Genomic DNA, 11,608 nt, shown 5'->3' on the forward strand with positions numbered 1-11,608 from the left:
TAGGTGGGCCTTAGGCCCATCTGAGCCTAGGGTTTCCCCCTTTTCCCTTCTCTCTTCGCCTTGGGCCCTGGTGGGGGTGCACCAGCCCACCTGGGGCTGGTCCCCTCTCACACTTGGCCCACGCAGCCCTCTGGGGCAGGTAGCCCCACTTGGTGGACCCCCGGGACCCTCCCGGTGGTCCCGGTACGTTACCGATAGCACCCGAAACTTTTCCGGTGACCAAAACAGGACTTCCCATATATAAATCTTTACCTCCGGACCATTCCGGAACTCCTCGTGATGTCCAGGATCTCATCCGGGACTCCGAACAACATTTGGTAACCACGTATATCTATTCCCTATAACCCTAGCGTCATCGAACCTTAAGTGTGTAGACCCTACGGGTTCGGGAACCATGCAGACATGACCGAGACACCTCTCCGGCCAATAACCAACAGCGGGATCTGGATACCAATGTTGGCTCCCACATGTTCCACGATGATCTCATCGGATGAACCACGATGTCGAGGATTCAATCAATCCCGTATTCAATTCCCTTTATCTAGCGGTACGATACTTGCCCAAGATTCGATCGTCGGTATCCTGATACCTTGTTCAATCTCGTTACCGGCAAGTCTCTTTACTCGTTCCGTAACACATCATCCCGTGATCAACTCCTTGGTCACATTGTGCACATTATGATGATGTCCTACCGAGTGGGCCCAGAGATACCTCTCCGTTACACGGAGTGACAAATCCCAGTCTTGATTCGTGCCAACCCAACAGATACTTCCGGAGATACCTGTAGTGTACCTTTATAGCCACCCAGTTACGTTGTGACGTTTGGCACACCCAAAGCACTCCTGCGGTATCCGGGAGTTGCACAATCTCATGGTCTAAGGAAATGATACTTGACATTAGAAAAGCTTTAGCATACGAACTACACGATCTTTGTGCTAGGCTTAGGATTGGGTCTTGTCCATCACATCATTCTCCTAATGATGTGATCCTGTTATCAACGACATCCAATGTCCATGGTCAGGAAACTGTAACCATCTATTGATCAACGAGCTAGTCAACTAGAGGCTTACTAGGGACATGCTGTTGTCTATGTATCCACACATGTATCTGAGTTTCCTATCAACACAATTCTAGCATGGGTAATAAACGATTATCATGAACAAGGAAATATAATAATAACCAATTTATTATTGCCTCTAGGGCATATTTCCAACACGTCGGTGGAGCAACAGGGGCCCACAAGGGTGGAGGGCGCGCCTTGGGGGGGTAGGCGCGCCCCCTACCTCGTGCCTTCCTTGTTGATTGCTTGACGTAGGGTACAAGTCCTCTGGATCATGTTCGTTCCAAAAATCACATTCCCGAATGTTTCATTCCGTTTGGACTCCATTTGATATTCTTTTTCTGCGAAACCCTAAAATAGGCAAAAAACGGCAAGTCTGGGCTGGGCCTCCGACTAATAGGTTAGTCCCAAAAATAATATAAAAGTGTATAATAAAGCCCAATAATGTCCAAAACAGAATATAATATAGCATGGAACAATCAAAAATTATAGATACGTTGGAGACATATCAAGCATCCCCAAGCTTAATTCCTGCTCGTCCTCGAGTAGGTAAATGATAAAAATAGAATTTTTGATGTGGAATGCTACTTGGCATAATTTCAATGTAATTCTTGTTAATTGTGGTATGAATATTCAGATCCAAAAGATTCAAGACAAAAGTTCAATATTGACATAGAAATAATAATACTTCAAGCATACTAACTAAGCAATTATATCTCTTCAAAATAACATGGCCAAAGAAAGTTATCCCTACAAAATCATATAGTCTGGGTATGCTCTATCTTCACCACACAAAGTATTTAAATCATGAACAACCCCGATGACAAGCCAGGCAATTGTTTCATACTTTTGGTGTTCTCAAACTTTTTCAATCTTCACGCAATACATGAGCGTGAGCCATGGACATAGCACTTTAGGTGGAATAGAATGGTGGATGTGGAGGAGACAAAAGGGGAAGATAGTCTCACATCAACTAGGCGTATCAACGGACTATGGAGATGCCCATCAATAGATATCAATGTGAGTGAGTAGGGATTGCCATGCAACGGGTGCACTAGAGCTATAAGTATATGAAAGCTCAACAAAAGGAACTAAGTGGGTGTGCATCCAACTCGCTTGCTCACGAAGACCTAGGGCATTTTGAGGAAGCCCATCATTGGAATATACAAGCCAAGTTTAATGAAAAATTCCCACTAGTATATGAAAGTGATAACATAAGAGACTCTCTATTATGAAGATCATGGTGCTACTTTGAAGCACAAGTGTGGTAAAAGGATAGTAGCATTGTCCCTTCTCTCTTTTTCTCTCTTTTTTTATTTGGGCCTTTTTTATGGCCTCTTTTTTTCGTCCGGAGTCTCATCCCGACTTGTGGGGGAATCATAGTCTCCATCATCCTTTCCTCACTTGGGACAATGCTCTAAAAATGATGATCATCACACTTTTATTTACTTACAAGTCAACAATTACAACTCGATTCTTAGAACAAAATATGACTCTATGTGAATGCCTCCGGCGGTGTACCGGGATATGCAATGAATCAAGAGTGACATGTATGAAAGAATTATGAACGGTGGCTTTGCCACAAATACAATGTCAACTACATGATCATGCAAAGCAATATGATAATGATGGAGCATGTCATAGTAACGGTGGAAAGTTGCATGGCAATATATCTCGGAATGGCTATGGAAATGCCATGATAGGTAGGTATGGTGGCTGTTTTGAGGGAGGTATATGGTGAGTGTATGATACCGGCGAAAGGTGCCCGGTATTTGAGAGGCTAGCAATGGTGGAAGGAAGAAAAATGTGTATGATCCATGGACTCAACCTTAGTCATAAAGAACTCATATACTTATTGCAAAAATCTACAAGTTATCAAAGAAAAGTATTACATGCATCCTCCTAGGGGGATAGATTGGTAGGAAAAGACCGTCGCTCGTCCCCGACCGCCACTCATAAGGAAGACAATCAATAAATAAATCATGCTCCGACTTCATCATATAACGGTTCACCATACGTGCATGCTATGGGAATCACAAACTTCAACACAAGTATTTCTCAAATCCACAATTACTCGACTAGCATGACTCTAATATTACCATCTCCATATCTCAAAACAATTATCAAGTTTCAAACTTCTCATAGTATTCAACACACTCATAAGAAAAAATTTATTAATCTTGAATGCCTAACATAATTAAAGCAAATTACCATGCTGTTTTGTAGGACTCTCAAAAAAATCTAAGTGAAGCATGAGAGAACAATAGTTTCTATAAAACAAATCCACCGACATGCTCTAAAAGATATAAGTGAAGCACTATAGCAAAAACTATATAACTCAAAAGATATAAGTGAAGCACATAGAGTATTCTAACAATTTCTAAATCATGTGTGTCTCTCTCAAAAGGTGTGTACAGAAAGGATGATTGTGGAAAACTAACAAATAAAGACTCAAATAATACAAGACGCTCCAAGCAAAACACATATCATGTGGTAAATAAAAATATAGCTCCAAGTAAAGTTACCGATGGAAGTAGATGAAAGAGGGGATGCCTTCCGGGGCATCCCCAAGCTTTGGCTTTTAGGTGTCCTTAGATTATCTTTGGGTGCCATGGGCATCCCCAAGCTTAGGCTCTTTCCACTCCTTGTTCCATAATCCATCAAATCTTTTACCCAAAATTTGAAAACTTCACAACACAAAACTTAAAGTAGAAAATCTCGTGAGCTCCGTTAGCGAAAGAAAACAAAACACCACTTCAAGGTACTGTAATTAACTCATTATTTATTTATATTGGTGTTAAACCTACTGTATTCCAACTTCTCTATGGTTTATAAACTATTTTACTATCCATAGATTCATCAAAATAAGCAAACAACACACGAAAAACAAAATCTGTCAAAAACAGAACAGTCTGTAGTAATCTGTAGCTAACGCAAGATCTGGAACCCCAAAAATTCTAAAATAAATTGCTGGACGTGAGGAATTTATCTATTAATCAGCTGCAAAAATAATTAACTAAATATCACTTTCCAAATAAAAATGGCAGCAATTCTCGTGAGGGCTAAATTTTCTGTTTTTTATAGCAAGATTAAAAAGACTTTCCCCAAGTCTTCCCAACAGTTCTACTTGGCACAAACACTAATTAAACACAAAAAACACAACCAAAACAGAGGATAGATAAATTATTTATTACTAAACAGGAGCAAAAAGCAAGGAATAAAAATAAAATTGGGTTACCTCCCAACAAGCGCTATCATTTAACGCCCCTAGCTAGGCATAAAAGCGAGGATAGATCTTGGTATCTTTAGTTGATAGTTCTTTAATGAGGCATCTATCACCTTTAGGAGTTTATTTCCTTTTATCAGTAATCAAACTTCTAGGCACAAGATCAAAAAAATCATTAGTAGCAAATGGTTCCTTAATGATAGAAAAAAGATTAGGATGAATACTTATAGATTTGAGAGCCGCAACTTCTTTGCTAGAGGATGCACCCTTATTTTTAGGAACATACATAAGCTTGGCAATTTTAGTTGGAGGACTTGGAGTATTCTTTACGGAAGAAAAAGCGGTTCCCAAGTTGGTAATGATACCCTCAAGTTTATCGATTCTAGTGGAATCATGATTTATTATTTCATTAACTATAGGTTCCTTATCTTTAATATTTTTCAATATTACTCCTACTTTAGATCCATATTGGGTAATTTGGTTGTGGATCTTTTTATCGAAATTTTCAATTAACTCAACGGTAGCAACTTTATTTTCAATAATTTCAAGTTTTTGCATTACGTGCTCCAAAGTTAACATAGTTCCATTAACCAAAAGAGGGGATGAGCCAAACAAATATATCATAGCATTATAGGAATAGAAAGTGTGGCTACCCAAGAAATTCCCTCCGGCAATGGTATCAAGGACATATCTGTGCCAAGGAATAGCACCTACACAAAAACTGCAGAGAAGAATAGAAGTAGATTGCTTCCTGGTAGATCTAATTTGAGCATTGCAAATTCTATACCAAGCGTCTTTTAGGTTTTCTACTTCCCTTTGCTTAAAATTAAGAACTTCATTTTCGGGAGACAGCGGAGAAGATAGGGGACTAGCCATAATGACAAGCAAGCAATCCAACACACAAGCGAACAAGAAACAGGCAAAAAGAGGTAAATAGAGAAAGAGAGGGAGGATGGAGAGAGAGAGGGCGAATTAAGGGAAAGGGTGAAGTGGGGGAGAGGAAAACGAGAGGCAAATGGCAAATAATGTAATGCGGGAGATAAGGGTTTGTGATGGGTACTTGGTATGTCTTGACTTGCAATGGCACCACAAGTGACTCGTTGTCGGGAGTCAAATCTTGACTTGTCTTGCGCGAACCTCCCTGGCAACAGCGCCAGAAATCCTTCTTGCTCCTCTTGAGCACTTGTGTTGGTTTTCCCTTGAAGAGGAAAGGGTGATGCAGCAAAGTATCGTAAGTATTTCCCTCGGTTTTTTAGAACCAAGGTATCAATCCAGTAGGAGGCCGCGCACAAGTCCCTCGCACCTACACAAACATATAAATCCTCGCAACCAACGAGATAAGGGGTTGTCAACCCCTACACGGTCACTTACGAGAGTGAGATCTGATAGATATGATAGGATAATATTTTTTGGTATTTTTATGATAAAGATGCAAAGTAAAATAAATGGCAAAGGAAATAACTAAGTATTGGAAGATTAATATGATGGAAGATAGACCCGGGGGCCATAGGTTTCACTAGTGGCTTCTCTCAAGAGCATAAGTATTCACGATGGGTAAACAGATTACTGTTGAGAAATTGACAGAATTGAGCATAGTTATGAGAATATCTAGGTATGATCATGTATATAGGCATCATGTCCGAGGAAAGTAGACCGACTCCTGCCTGCATCTACTACTATTACTCCACACATCGACCGCTATCCAGCATGCATCTAGAGTATTAAGTTCAAGAGAACAGAGTAATGCTTTAAGCAAGATGACATGATGTAGAGGGATGAACTCATGCAATATGATATAAACCCCATCTTGTTATCCTTGATGGCAACAATACAATACGTGCCTTGCTGCCCCTACTGTCACTGGGAAAGGACAGCGCAAGATTGAACCCAAAGCTAAGCACTTCTCCCATTGCAAGAAAGATCAATCTAGTAGGCCAAACCAAACTGATAATTCGAAGAGACTTGCAAAGATAACCAATCATACATAAAAGAATTCAGAGAAGATTCAAATATTGTTCATAGATAAACTTGATCATAAACCCACAATTCATCGGTCTCAACAAACACACCGCAAAAGAAGATTACATCGAATAGATCTCCACAAGAGAGGGGGAGAACTTTGTATTGAGATCCAAAAAGAGAGAATAAGCCATCTAGCTAATAACTATGGACCCGTAGCTCTGAAGTAAACTACTCACACTTCATCGGAGAGGCTATGGTGTTGATGTAGAAGCCCTCCGTGATCGATGCCCCCTCCGGCGCCCAGGCGTCAACCCGTGTATATAAGGGGACGACCCGGTGGCGGCTTAGGGTAAGAAACAAGAGATTGATAACCAAGTCGGCGAACTATCCTCTTGGTAATCGAAACCCCAACAATACCAACACAACTAGACGTAGGCTTTTACCTTCATCGTAAGGGGCCGAACTAGTATAAAACCTCTCGTGTCCTTTGTCCCGATTAACCCCTTTAAGCTTCCTAGTTGCGATGGCCCTACGACTAAGTCCTTCCACTAGGACACCTGCCGTGACAATTCCACGACAATTATGGAACGAGTAAAGAGACTTGCCGGTAACGAGATTGAACTAGGTATTGGGATACCGACGATCGAATCTCGGGCAAGTAACATACCGATGACAAAGGGAACAACGTATACCGTTATGCGGTTTGATCGATAAAGATCTTCGTAGAATATGTAGGAGCCAATATGAGCATCCAGGTTCCGCTATTGGTTATTGACCGAAGACATGTCTCGGTCATGTCTACATAGTTCTCGAACCCGTAGGGTCCGCACGCTTAACGTTCGGTGATGATCGGTATTATGAGTTTATGTGTTTTGATGTACCGAAGGTTGTTCGGAGTCCTGGATGAGATCAGGGACATGACGAGGAGTCTCGAAATGTTTGAGACGTAAAGATCGATATATTGGAAGGCTATATTTGGACATCGGAAAGTTTCTGAGTGGTTCGGGTATTTATCAGAGTACAGGAGAGTTACGGGAATTCGTCGGGGAGTATATGGGCCTTATTGGGCTTTAGGGGAGAGATAGAGGGGCTGCCTAGGGCAGGCCGTGCGCCCCCCAAGGGCTAGTCTGAATTGGACTAGGGGGAGGGGCGGCGCCCCCTCCTTCCTTCTCTTCTCTCTTCCCTTTCCTTCTCTCCTACTCCTACTACTTGGAAAGGGGGGAATCCTACTCCCGGTGGGAGTAGGACTCCCCAGGGCGCGCCATAGTAGAGGGCCGGCCCTCCCCCTCCTCCACTCCTTTATATACGGGGGAGGGGGCACCCCATGGAAACACAAGTTGATCATTGATCTTTTAGCCGTGTGCGGTGCCCCCCTCCACCATAATCCACCTCGATCATATCGTAGCGGTGCTTAGGCGAAGCCCTGCGTCGGTAGATTCATCAACACCTTCATCACGCCGTCGTGCTGAGGGAACTCTCCCTCGAATCTCTACTGGATCGTGAGTTCGTGGGACGTCACCGAGCTGAACGTGTGCAGATCACAGAGGTGCCGTACGTTCGGTACTAGGATCGGTAGATCGTGAAGACGTGCGACTACATCAACCGCGTTGTCATAACACTTCCGCTTATGGTCTATGAGGGTACGTGGACGACACTCTCCCCTCTCGTTGCTATGCATCACCATGGTCTTGCGTGTGCGTAGGCAATTTTTTGAAATTACTGTGTTCCCCAACAGTGTGCAGGTGTTGTTTATGTTGTGTTGCTTGATTCTCCTACTGGTTCGATAACCTTGGTTTCATCACTGAGGGAAATACCTACCTTCGCTGTGCTACATCATCCCTTACTCTTTGGGGAAATACCGACGTAGTCCTTGCAGACAGGAGTTTTCTGACGCTATAGTCAGGGAGCAATCAACTCCTTGGTTCAGTGCGGCATGCTTTACAGATTAGAACCGGGGCTCTAAAAGCGTTTTGAGCAGCATAGATCATATGAGATGTTCCAAGAGCTGAAAATGGTTTCCCAAGCTCATGCCCGGGTCAAGAGATATGAAGTCTTTGACAAGTTCTATGGTTGTAAGATGGACGAAAACAGTTCTGTCAGCGAGCATATACTCAAAATGTCTGGGTTGCACAACCGCTTGTCTGAGTTGGGAGTTAATCTTCCATATGACTCGGTCATTGACAGGATCCTCCAGTCGCTTCCACCTAGCTACAAGTGCTTTGTGATGAACTACAATATGCAAGGGATGGAGAACTCCATTCCTGAGTTATATTCAATGCTGAAATCAGCGGAGGTGGAAATCAAAAAGGAACATCAAGTGTTGATGGTGAATAAGACCACTAGTTTCAAGAAAGTCAAGGGTAAAAAGAACTTCAAGAAGGACGGCAAGGGAGTTGCCGCGCCCGGGAAATCAGTTGCCGGGAAGAAGACAAAGAATGGACCCAAGCCCGAGACTAGGTGCTTTTATTGCAAGGGAAATGGTCACTGGAAACGGAACTGCCCCAAGTACTTAGCGGATAAGAAGGCCGGCAACGCCAAAGGTATATGTGATATACATGTTATTGATGTGTACCTTACCAGCGCTCGTAGTAGCTCCTAGGTATTTGATACCGGTGCAGTTGCTCATATTTGTAACTCAAAATAGGAGCTGCGGAATAAGCGGAGACTGGAGAAGGACGAGGTGACGATGCGCGTCGAGAATGGTTCCAAGGTCGATGTGATCGCCGTCGGCACGCTACCTCTACATATACCTTCAGGATTAGTTTTAAACCTCAATAATTTTTATTTAGTGCTAGCTTTGAGCATGAACATTGTATATGGATCTCGTTTAATACAAGATGGATACTTATTTAAATCTGAGAATAATGGTTGTTCTATTTATATGAGAGATATATTTTATGGTCATGTCCCGCTGGTCAATGGTTTATTTTTATTGAATCTCGAATGTGATGTTACACATATTCATAGTGTGAATGCCAAAAGATGTAAGGTTGATAATGATAGTCCCACATACTTGTGGCACTGCCGCCTTGGTCAGATTGGTGTCAAACGCATGAAGAAACTCCATGCAAATGGACTTTTGGAGTCTCTTGATTATGAATCATTTGCCACATGCGAACCATGCCTCATGGGCAAAATGACCAAGACTCTGTTCTCCAGAACAATGAAGCGAGCAACCAACTTATTGGAAATCATACATACTGGTGTGTGCGGTCCAATGAGCGTTGAGGCTCGTGGTGGATATCGTTATGTTCTCACCCTCACTGATGACTTAAGTAGATATGGGTATGTCTACTTAATGAAACACAAGTTTGAGACCTTTGAAAAGTTCAAGAAATTTCATAGTGAGGTAGAGAATCAATGTGATAGGAAAATAAAGTTCTTACAATCAGATCATGGAGGGGAATACTTGAGTCACGAGTTTGGCACGCACTTCAGGAAATGTGGAATTGTTTCACAGCTCACGCTGCGTGGAACACCTCAGCGTAATGGTGTGTATGAAAATCATAATCGCACTCTATTGGATATGGTGCAATCTATGATGTCTCTTACTGATCTACCGCTATCATTTTGGGGTTATGCTTTAGAGACTGCCGCATTCACTTTAAATAGGGCTTCGTCGAAATCCGTTGAGATGACACCGTATGAATTATGGTTTGGGAAGAAACCTAAGCTATCGTTTCTGAAAGTTTGGGGATGCGATGCTTATGAGAAGAAACTTCAACCTGAAAAGCTCGAACCCAAGTCAGGAAAATGCACCTTCATAGGATACCCTAAGGAAACTATTGGGTATACCTTCTACCTCGGATCTGAAGGCAAGATCTTTGTTGCCAAGAATGGATCCTTTCTGGAGAAAGAGTTTCTCTCAAAAGAAGTAAGTGGGAGGAAAGTAGAACTTGGTGAGGTACTGCCTCTCGAACCGGAGAGTAGCGCAGCTCGGGAAGATGTTTCAGTGGTGCCTACACCGACTAGAGAGGAAGTTGATGACGATGATCATGAAACTTTGGAACACGTTGCTACTGAACTTCGTAGGTCCACAAGGACAAGTTCCGCACCAGAGTGGTACGGCAACCCTGTCCTGGAAATCATGTTGTTAGACAACGGTGAACCTTTGAACTATGAAGAAGCGATGGCGGGCCCGGATTCCAACAAATGGCTTGAGGCCATGAAATCCGAGATAGGATCCATGTATGAAAACGAAGTATGGACTTTGACAGACTTGCCCGATGATCGGCAAGCCATAGAGAATAAATGGATATTTAAGAAGAAGACTGACGCAGATGGTAATGTGGCCATCTATAAGGCTCACTTGTTGCTAAGGGTTATCGACAAGTTCAAGGGGTTGACTACGATGAGACCTTCTCACCCGTAGAGAAGCTGAAGTCCCTCCGAATCATGTTAGCAATTGCCGCATTCTATGATTATGAGATATGGCAAATGGACGTCAAAATGGCATTCCTTAATGGTTTCCTTAAGGGAGAATTGTATATGATGCATCCGGAAGGTTTTGTTGATCCTAAGAATGCTAACAAGGTATGCAAGCTCCAGCGCTCCATCTATGGGCTGGTGCAAGCATCTCAGAGTTGGAACATTTGCTTTGATGAAATGATCGAAGCGTTTGGGTTTATGCGGACTTATGGAGAAGCCTGTGTTTACAAGAAAGTGAGTGGGAGCTCTGTAGCATTTCTCATATTATATGTGGATGACATACTATTGATGGGAAATGATATAAAACTTTTGGAAAGCATAAAGGCCTAGTTGAATATGTGTTTTTCAATGAAGGACCTTGGAGAAGCTGCTTACATATTAGGCATCAAGATCTATAGAGATAGATCGAGGCACCTTAATGGTCTTTCGCAAAGCACGTACCTTGACAAGATATTGAAGAAGTTCAACATGGATCAGTCCAAGAAGGGGTTCTTGCCTGTATTGCATGGCGTGAGATTGAGCACGGCTCAATGCCCGACCTCGGTAGAAGATAGAGAAAAGATGAGTGTCATCCCCTATGCCTCAGCCATAGGCTCCATTATGTATGTCATGTTGTGTACCAGACCTGATGTGAACCTTGCCATAAGTTTGGTAGGGAGGTACCAAAGTGATCCCGGTATGGAACACTGGACAGCGGTCAAGAATATCCTGAAGTACCTGAAAAGTGCTACCTCTTGAGCATGCGTTGGTTTTCCCTTGAAGAGGAAAGGGTGATGTAGCAAAGTAGCGTAAGTATTTCCCTCAGTTTTTGAGAACCAAGGTATCAATCCAGTAGGAGACTACACACAAGTCGCCTAGTACCTGCACAAACAAACAAGAACCTTGCAACCAACGCGATAAAGGGGTTGTCAATCCCATCACGGTCACTTACG

This window comes from Triticum urartu, chromosome 3, assembly GCF_003073215.2.
Source record: "Triticum urartu cultivar G1812 chromosome 3, Tu2.1, whole genome shotgun sequence".
In the NCBI taxonomy this organism is placed as follows: domain Eukaryota; kingdom Viridiplantae; phylum Streptophyta; class Magnoliopsida; order Poales; family Poaceae; genus Triticum; species Triticum urartu.